The sequence below is a fragment of the Chiloscyllium plagiosum genome, unplaced genomic scaffold, assembly GCF_037043375.1.
Source record: "Chiloscyllium plagiosum isolate Xiang-an unplaced genomic scaffold, Cpla_swu_hap1 HiC_scaffold_27, whole genome shotgun sequence".
Lineage (NCBI taxonomy): Eukaryota > Metazoa > Chordata > Chondrichthyes > Orectolobiformes > Hemiscylliidae > Chiloscyllium > Chiloscyllium plagiosum.
The window spans coordinates 84,295,676-84,303,399 of record NW_028270165.1 but is presented as its reverse complement, the minus strand read 5'-3'; the positions used below and the strand labels follow the sequence as shown (position 1 = coordinate 84,303,399).

General features: G+C 48.1%; 1 pseudogene; it reads right to left on the bottom strand.

Annotated features, from left to right (window-relative positions):
- Positions 1–4,600: 4,600 nt before the first annotated feature.
- LOC148144782 (uncharacterized) lies at positions 4,601–5,556 on the bottom strand (annotated as a pseudogene).
- Between the last annotated feature and the right edge of the window lie 2,168 nt (positions 5,557–7,724).

Here is a 7,724-nt window from a genome sequence, read left to right as displayed (position 1 = left end):
CTGGTGTTGTGAGATTTTTAACTTTGTCCAGGTTCAGATAGTGCCCAGGGATGTGCAGGTTAGGTGCATTAGTCAGGGGTAAATGTTGAGCAGTAGGGGAATTGTGTGGGTGGGTTACCTTTCGGAGGATCGGTGTGTAGTCTTTGGGCCAGTTGGCCTGCTCCCACACTGTGGGGAGTCTCTGAAGGGGAAGGGATTTTTGTAAACTGTGCAAGGCAATGCAGGCGTAGTGTCGGGGCCTGCTGTTGGCCTTGCCCCGCCCTTTGCTCCTCTCCCCTGTTGTGGAGTTGTCAAAAAAACAGCTACTCTTTCTCTGCCCTTTTTGCTGGCGGAGGGGTGGGGGATCTGAAGCTGTAACCATGTTGGGACACAAAATAAAAGGTAACCAGAACGTACTGCTGGGCTCAGGCTCTCATCGAAAGCTCCAAGCGGTTTTTGTTTTAAAGCTGCTCATTACTTGCAGCCTTCTGCACTAAGTTTCCAATGTTGTGTATTAGATGGAGCAGCTGGATGAGTAGCTGGTTTCGTTAGATACTATAAATTTTTCAGGAGTGCATCGTTTCATCGGCAGTTTACTGGCAGCACTGGGAAGTATGGGCTGTGTTCACTAGAAACGAGGTGGAGGTGCTGCTGTTGGACTAGGTTGGACACGGTTTAAAAATCACAACACCAGGTTATAGTCCAACAGGTTTATTTGGAAGCACCAGCTTCCGGAGTGCTGCTCCTTCATCGGCTAACTGTGGAGCAGGATCATAAGACACAGAGTTAAGAGCAAAAGATCAGTGTCATGCAACTGATGATATATTGACAAACGTAGATTGCTGTTAAATCTTTCATCTTTTAGAATGGGTTGCAGGTTTTAGTTCATTAATGTGTACATCGCAGTACTACTATTAAGTCATATTCTCAAGATCACTTTAAAAAACAGGTGACATCTCAGTCCAGACAATGCATGAAAGGTGTGAGAGTATCCCAATCTTAAATTGGACTGGTTCTATTTCCAAACTAGGAATTTATAAAATATTACATGGATTGACTACCTGCATATTGTGCGTTTTGTGCAAAATTGAATATATCTGCAAATATAATTCTGCAAATGCATCACATTGTTATATGTATGTGTGCAGCATGAGAGTGTGTGTAAGAGAGTATGTGTGCACATGCTTGGTAAAGTGAGTGTGATGGAGGAGAAGCCTGTGAAAGGGTGTGTGTGTTGGGGGGGCGTGTATGTGTGTATGTCTGAGAGAGAACATGTGTATAGATAAAAGGTGAGGGGTTGCATTTTGCCAAAATAAGGAAGGGCAGGGCTTGTACAGAGGGATATGGTGGGGGGCGGGGGGGGTTCAGATATATACTTCTTTGAAAGTTGCATCACTGGTTGGAAGGAAGCTTCAGAAGGCATTCAGCACACTTACCTTAATTGTTCACACCATTGAATAAAGGAGCTGGGACATAATGTTGAAGTTGTACAGGATGTTGGTGAAGCCACTTGTAGAGTACTGAGAACGCTTCTGGTGGCCCTGTAATAGGAAGAATTCTATTAGAAAGGGTTCAGTAAAGATTAGGACTGGAGGGTTTGAGTTGTAAGGAGAGGCTGAGACACTCTTCACTGGAGCACAGGAGGTTGAGGGGTGACCTCATTTGAGATTTATAAAATCATGAGGGTTATAGGGAAGATGAACATCAAACACAGCGAGCAGCGTGTGCGATTATGTCGAGTGAGAGGGGAAGAAATTGTGGCATTTGGACACTTTAAATCCATCAGGAACAGCATCTCCATACAGCATACTGCGCATGTCAGGTGAGGTGCCAGAAGACTGGAGGTTGGCTAACGTGGTGCCACTGTTTAAGGAGGGTGGTAAGGACAAGCCAGGGAACTATAGACCAGTGAGCCTGACATCGGTGGCGGGCACGTTGTTGGAGGGAGTCCTGAGGGACAGGTGGTACATGTGTTTGGAAAGGCAAGGACTGATTAGGGATAGTCAACATGGCTTTTTGTGTGGGAAATCATGTCTCAAATTTGAAGTTTTTTGAGGAAGTAAAGAGGATTGAGGAGGGCAGAGCGGTAGATGTGATCCATATAGACTTCTGTAAGGCGTTCGACAAGGTTCCCCATGCGAGACTGATTAGCAAGATTAGATCTCATGGAATACAGGGAGAACTAGCCATTTGGATACAGAACTGGCTGAAAGGTAGAAGACAGAGGGTTGTTTTTCAGACTGGAGGCCTGTGACCAGTTGAGTGCCAGAAGGATCGGTGCTGGGCCCTCTACATTTTGTCATTTACATTAATGATTTGGATGCGAGCATAAGAGGTACAGTTAGTAAGTTTGCAGATGATACCAAAATTGGAGGTGTGTTGGACAGTGAAGAGGGTTACCTCAGATTACAACAGGATCTTGACCAGATTGGCCAATGGGCTGAGAAGTGGCAGATGGAGTTTAATTCAGATAAATGTGAAGTGCTGCATTTTGGGAAAGCAAGTCTTAGCAGGACTTATACACTTAATGGTAAGGTCCTAGGGAGTGTTGCTGAACGAAGACACCTCAGAGTGCAGGTTCATATCTCCTTGAAACTGGCGTCGCAGATAGATAGAACTGTAAAGGTGGTGTTTGGTATGCTTTCCTTTATTGGTCAGAGTATTGAGTACAGAAGTTGGGAGGTCATGTGGCGGTTGTACAGGACATTGGTTAGACCACTGTTGCAATATTGTGTGCAATTCTGGTCTCCTTCCTATTGGAAAGATTTTGTGAAACTTGAAAGAGTTCAGAAAAGATTCACAAGGATGTTGCCAGGGTTGGAAGATTTGAGGTATAGGGAGAGGCTAAACAGGTTGGGGCTATTTTCCCTGGAGCGTCGGAAGCTGAGGTCTACAAAGGGGCATGGATAGGATAGATAGACAAAGTCTTTTCCCTGGGGTGGGGGAGTCCAGAAGTCAAGGGTATAGATTTAGGGTGAGAGGGGAAAGATATAAAAGAGACCTACTGGGAAACATTTTCACACAGAAAGTGGTACGTGTATGGAATGAGCTGCCAGAGGAAGTGGTGGAGGCTGGTACAATTGTAACATTTAAGAGGCATTTGGATGGGTACATGAATAGGAAGGGTTTGGAGGGATATGGGCCAAATGCTGGCAGATGGGACTAGATTGGGATGGGATATCTGGTCGGCATGGACGGGTTGGACCAAAGGGTCTGTTTCCATGCTGGTTCAACAAAAGCCATTCATGCTCTTCGCTGTCTGCAAAAATGGCGCAAATCCTTCTTCAAATAGACCAATGAGAAGCTAATTGTTGACTTGCAGCAACTGAAGAAAGTGAGTGAATCCAGGGAGGGGACAGAGTCGGGAAACGTTGGTCCAGGTCTGTATCTCAATTGGCAAACACATGGCAAATGCAGTCCCACAGTGTGAAGTTATAGCCTCAGTTACGAACAAATAACCGCTGAAAGGAGGTGCGTTGTTTAAATGGTGACATATTGGGATGTGGAGAAAGTGAGGACTGCAGATGCTGGAGAAGACAGTTGAAAAGTGTGGCACTGGAAAAGCACAGCAGATCAGACAGCATCCGAGAAGCAGGAGAATCAACGTTTCAGGCATGAGCCCTTCCTCAGGAATGATGTGTGAATGTAAAAAGTGGCCTCAGCGTCCTTCCACACCAGTCACTGCCAGTTGTCAGACAGGTGCAGCAAGCAATCAGCAAGGCAAGTGGTATATTAGCAAGAGGAAATGAGTTCAGAAGTCTCTCCAGTTAGGGGGTCATTGAATATATTCAAGGCTGAGTTCGTCTGATTTTAGAACAAGAAAGAAGTGGATGTTTCTGGGGGAAGGCAAGTAAAATGATTTTAAGACCAGTACAGAACAGTTAAAGGGTCATACAGCACAGAAACAGACCCTTCAGCCCAACTAGTCCATGCTGACTATATTCACAAACTAAACTAGTCCCACCTACCTGTGTTTGGCCCATATCCCCCGAACCTTTCCTATTCATGTACTTATCCAAATGTCTTTTAAATGTTGCTACACAACCAGCATCCACTATTTCCTCTGGACATTTATTCCACACACAAACCACTCTGTTTACAAAAAAGGTGCTCCTCATCTCTTATTAAAATCTTTCTCCTCTCACCTTAATTTGCAGCCTAATCTTGAAATGACACATGCCGTTCACCTTATCTATGCCCCTCATGGTTTTGGAAACCTCTATAAAGAGAACAAAGAACCCTACAGCACAGGAACAGGCCCTTCAGCCCTCCAAGGCTATGCTGATCGAGATTCTCTACCTAAACCTGCCGCCTATTTTCTAAGGATCTGTATCCCTTTGCTCCCTGCCGATTCATGTATCTGTCTAGATACATCTTAAATGACGCTATCGATCCCAGCCCTCCTGCCTCCACTGCATGAGGCACCCACCACCCTCTGCGTAAAGAACTTTCCATGTAGATCTCCCTCAAACCTTTCCCCTCTCACTTTGAACTCGTGACTCCTAGTAATTAAGTCTTCCCCTATCCACACCTGTCTACATGCCTCATGGTTTTATAGGAGAAAGTGAGGTCTGCAGATGCTGGAGATAAAAGTTGAAACTTTATTGCTGGAACAGCACAGCAGGTCAGGCAGCATCCAGGTGATGGGTCTGGAGGTTGGAGGAGCAGGTGAAGCCCTTCCCGCACTGAGGGCAGGTGAACGGCCTCTCCCCAGTGTGGACATGCTGGTGGGTCAGCAGGTTGGAGGAAGTGCTGAAGGCCTTCCCACACTCGATGCAGCTGAAGGGCTTCTCCCCTGTGTGGACACGCTGGTGCCTCAGCAGTGTGGAGAACCGGGTAAAGGCCTTCCCGCACTCTGGGCAGCTGAAGGGCCTCTCCCCTGTGTGGACATGCTGGTGGGACAGCAGGTTGGAGGAAGTGCTGAAAGCTTTCCCACACTCGGTGCAGCTGAAAGGCCTCTTCCCCGTGTGGACCCGCTGATGGGTCAGCAGTGTGGAGACCTGGGTAAAGGCCTTCCTGCACTCTGGGCAGCTGAAGGGCCTCTCCCCTGTTTGGACCCGCTGGTGGCTCTTCAGGGTGGAGGAGCAGGTGAAGCCCTTGCTGCACTGAGAGCAGATGAATGGCCTCCCCCGTGTGGACATGCTGGTGGGTCAGCAGGTTGGAGGAAGTGCTGAAGGCCTTTCCGCACTCGAGGCAGCTGAAGGGCCTCTCCCCAGTGTGGACCCGCTCGTGGCTCCGCAGGTGGGAGGAGCAGGTGAAGCCCTTCCCGCACTGAGAGCAGGTGAACGGTCTCTCCCCTGTGTGGACACCCTGGTGGCTCAGCAGGGTGGAGGAATACCTGAAGCCCTTCCCACAATCTGGGCAGCTGTAGGGCCTCTCCCCCGTGTGGTCCTGCTGGTGGGCCAACAGGTGGGAGGAATGTCTGAAGGCCTTCCCGCAGTCGGTGCAGGGGAATGGCCTCTCCCCGGTGTGACTGCGCTGATGAGTCTCCAGGGCAGACGGGACACGGAAGCCTTTCCCACAGTCGCCACACTTCCACGGTTTCTCCACGGGGTGGGATTCCTCAGGTTTCTCCATGGCCACAGCTTCAGCTGCACACAAACACGTGTGGAGCTCCTCCCTGCCGTGAAATCCCCTTCCCAGGCCGTATAACTGTTTCAGGCTCCACACACAGTGCGCTGCAACAGTGCGGTCTCTCGTCCAGTCCCACTGATGCTGAAAACGTCCTCAAACAGGAACCAAAAAGCGTTGATCCCTCTCACAGAAATCACAGTCAAAAATCATTGCGGTCCTGATGGATTGTGTGACTGTCAGACATTGACATCAAAGTGAGGACTGCAGACGCTGGACAGTCAGTCGAAAAGCAGAGGAGGTCAGGCAGCATCCGAGGAGCAGGAGAGTCAGTGTTTCGAGCGTAAGCCCTTCATTCGTTAATTTTGAAACATCATTCTTCACATTTTCAAATACTCTGCAAAAAGGGATTACAAAAGGGATCATCAGTGCAGGGTAGAAATTCAGAAAAAGCAATTCTACTTTCTGTGGAATATTCTTTTGTTGTACCACAAAATTGAAAGCACCATCCCACTCTCTCTCCCCCTCTGTTCTCACTCCGCTCTAACTAATTCCCCTGAAGGTGCTGATTCAGGATCTTCCAGGGGCAGAAAAAGCAAAAACATCAAGACTAACATCTCTCTGAATTTTGGATAACTCCACCCTAAAGTTAATATCTTTCACAACACTGGGATCCTGCGGAGAGTGAGCAGGTCTGATTTTGGGAAGCAAAAAAAAGTGTCAATTCAGGGTAAACCTGCAATGCAGCTTCTTGAGGAAGGACCAGACACGAAATGGTTAATGACCCCAGGAAGGTGGGAGCAAAATGAGACATCAAGGCATTAACACCGACACACTTCAGTCAAACTCTTCTCCTGCTTCCAGTCAGGAGAAAGTGAGGACTGCAGATGCTGGAGATCAGAGCTGAAAATGTGTTGCTGGAAAAGCGCAGAAGGGCTCATGCCCGAAACGTCGATTCTCCTGCTCCTTGGATGCTGCCTGACCTGCTGCGCTTTTCCAAAAACACATTTTCAGCTGCTTTCAGTCAGGGCAAAACATGCTCTGATAGTCCAGCCTTCACAACCACACTTCTGCGTTCACTGAAGACAATTTGAGTCACACAGCACAGAAACAGACCCATGGCCAAATCTGTCCGAGTTGGCTATCTGGTCAGCAAGGACGAGTTGGACCGAAGGGTCAGTTTCTGTGCTGTACATCTCTATGACTCCAGTCACATTTGCCATCACTTGGCCCTGACCCATCTGAACCCTTCATATTCAGATGCCCGTCCAGGAGCCTTTTAACTTGTCATTGTACCAGCACCCACCACTTCCTCTGGCAGCTCACGCCATCGCTCAAGTGACTCCACGTTGAAAGCGTCAGGTCTGGTGCACCAGAAGACATCAGGATAATCTTAGATCATTCCAGATCGCATCGATACTCAAGTCAGTGGCTTTCCCGATCAGGATGTTTTACGTGATCAAACAGGTCAGTGGGTAGGCGATCCCCCACCTCTTAGTTCAAGTATCTCTACGAGAACTCCCTTGCTGGAGGGTCCCTTGGAGACACTTCAACTGGACTTCATTGAGTTGGAGAAATGAGTTGAGTTGCTAGAAATATGTTTTGCTTATTGTTGATGTCTTTTCTAAGCGGATTGAAGCCTACCCTCCTCCTAACACTACTGCTGAGACTGTGGTGAAGATTTTGTTTAAGGAAATAATTCCCTGCTTCAGTATACCTGCGTGCATTAGCTCGGACAATGGACCACACTTTGTAGGTAATATTAACGGAGAACTCTGTTCCCAGCTTTGTATTTGTCGGCAACTGCATGGTGCTTATCCTCAGGCGGCCGGCCTTGTTGAATGTTTTAACCAGACGCAAAACTAAACTTGCCAAATTAATGGCCAAGTCTGGCCTCTCCTGGTTATGCTAATCCCTGTGGCCTTATTCCAGATGCGATCCATGTCTGCGGGCAAGATGCGACTGTCTCCAGTTGAGTGTCTCTCTGGTCACCCCCTCCGTACCCCTTGGAATGATTCAGCTCCCTTCTCAGTCCACAACCAATGATTGCTTCGGTCATGTGGACATGTTCTTGCTCTAACTAGTGTTATGCGTGCCTTTCACTCCCAAGAGCGTGCGGCCTATGGCGGTGTTCCCTCCCTTTCAGCCTCGTCACGGGTAGAGTCTGGTGCGTT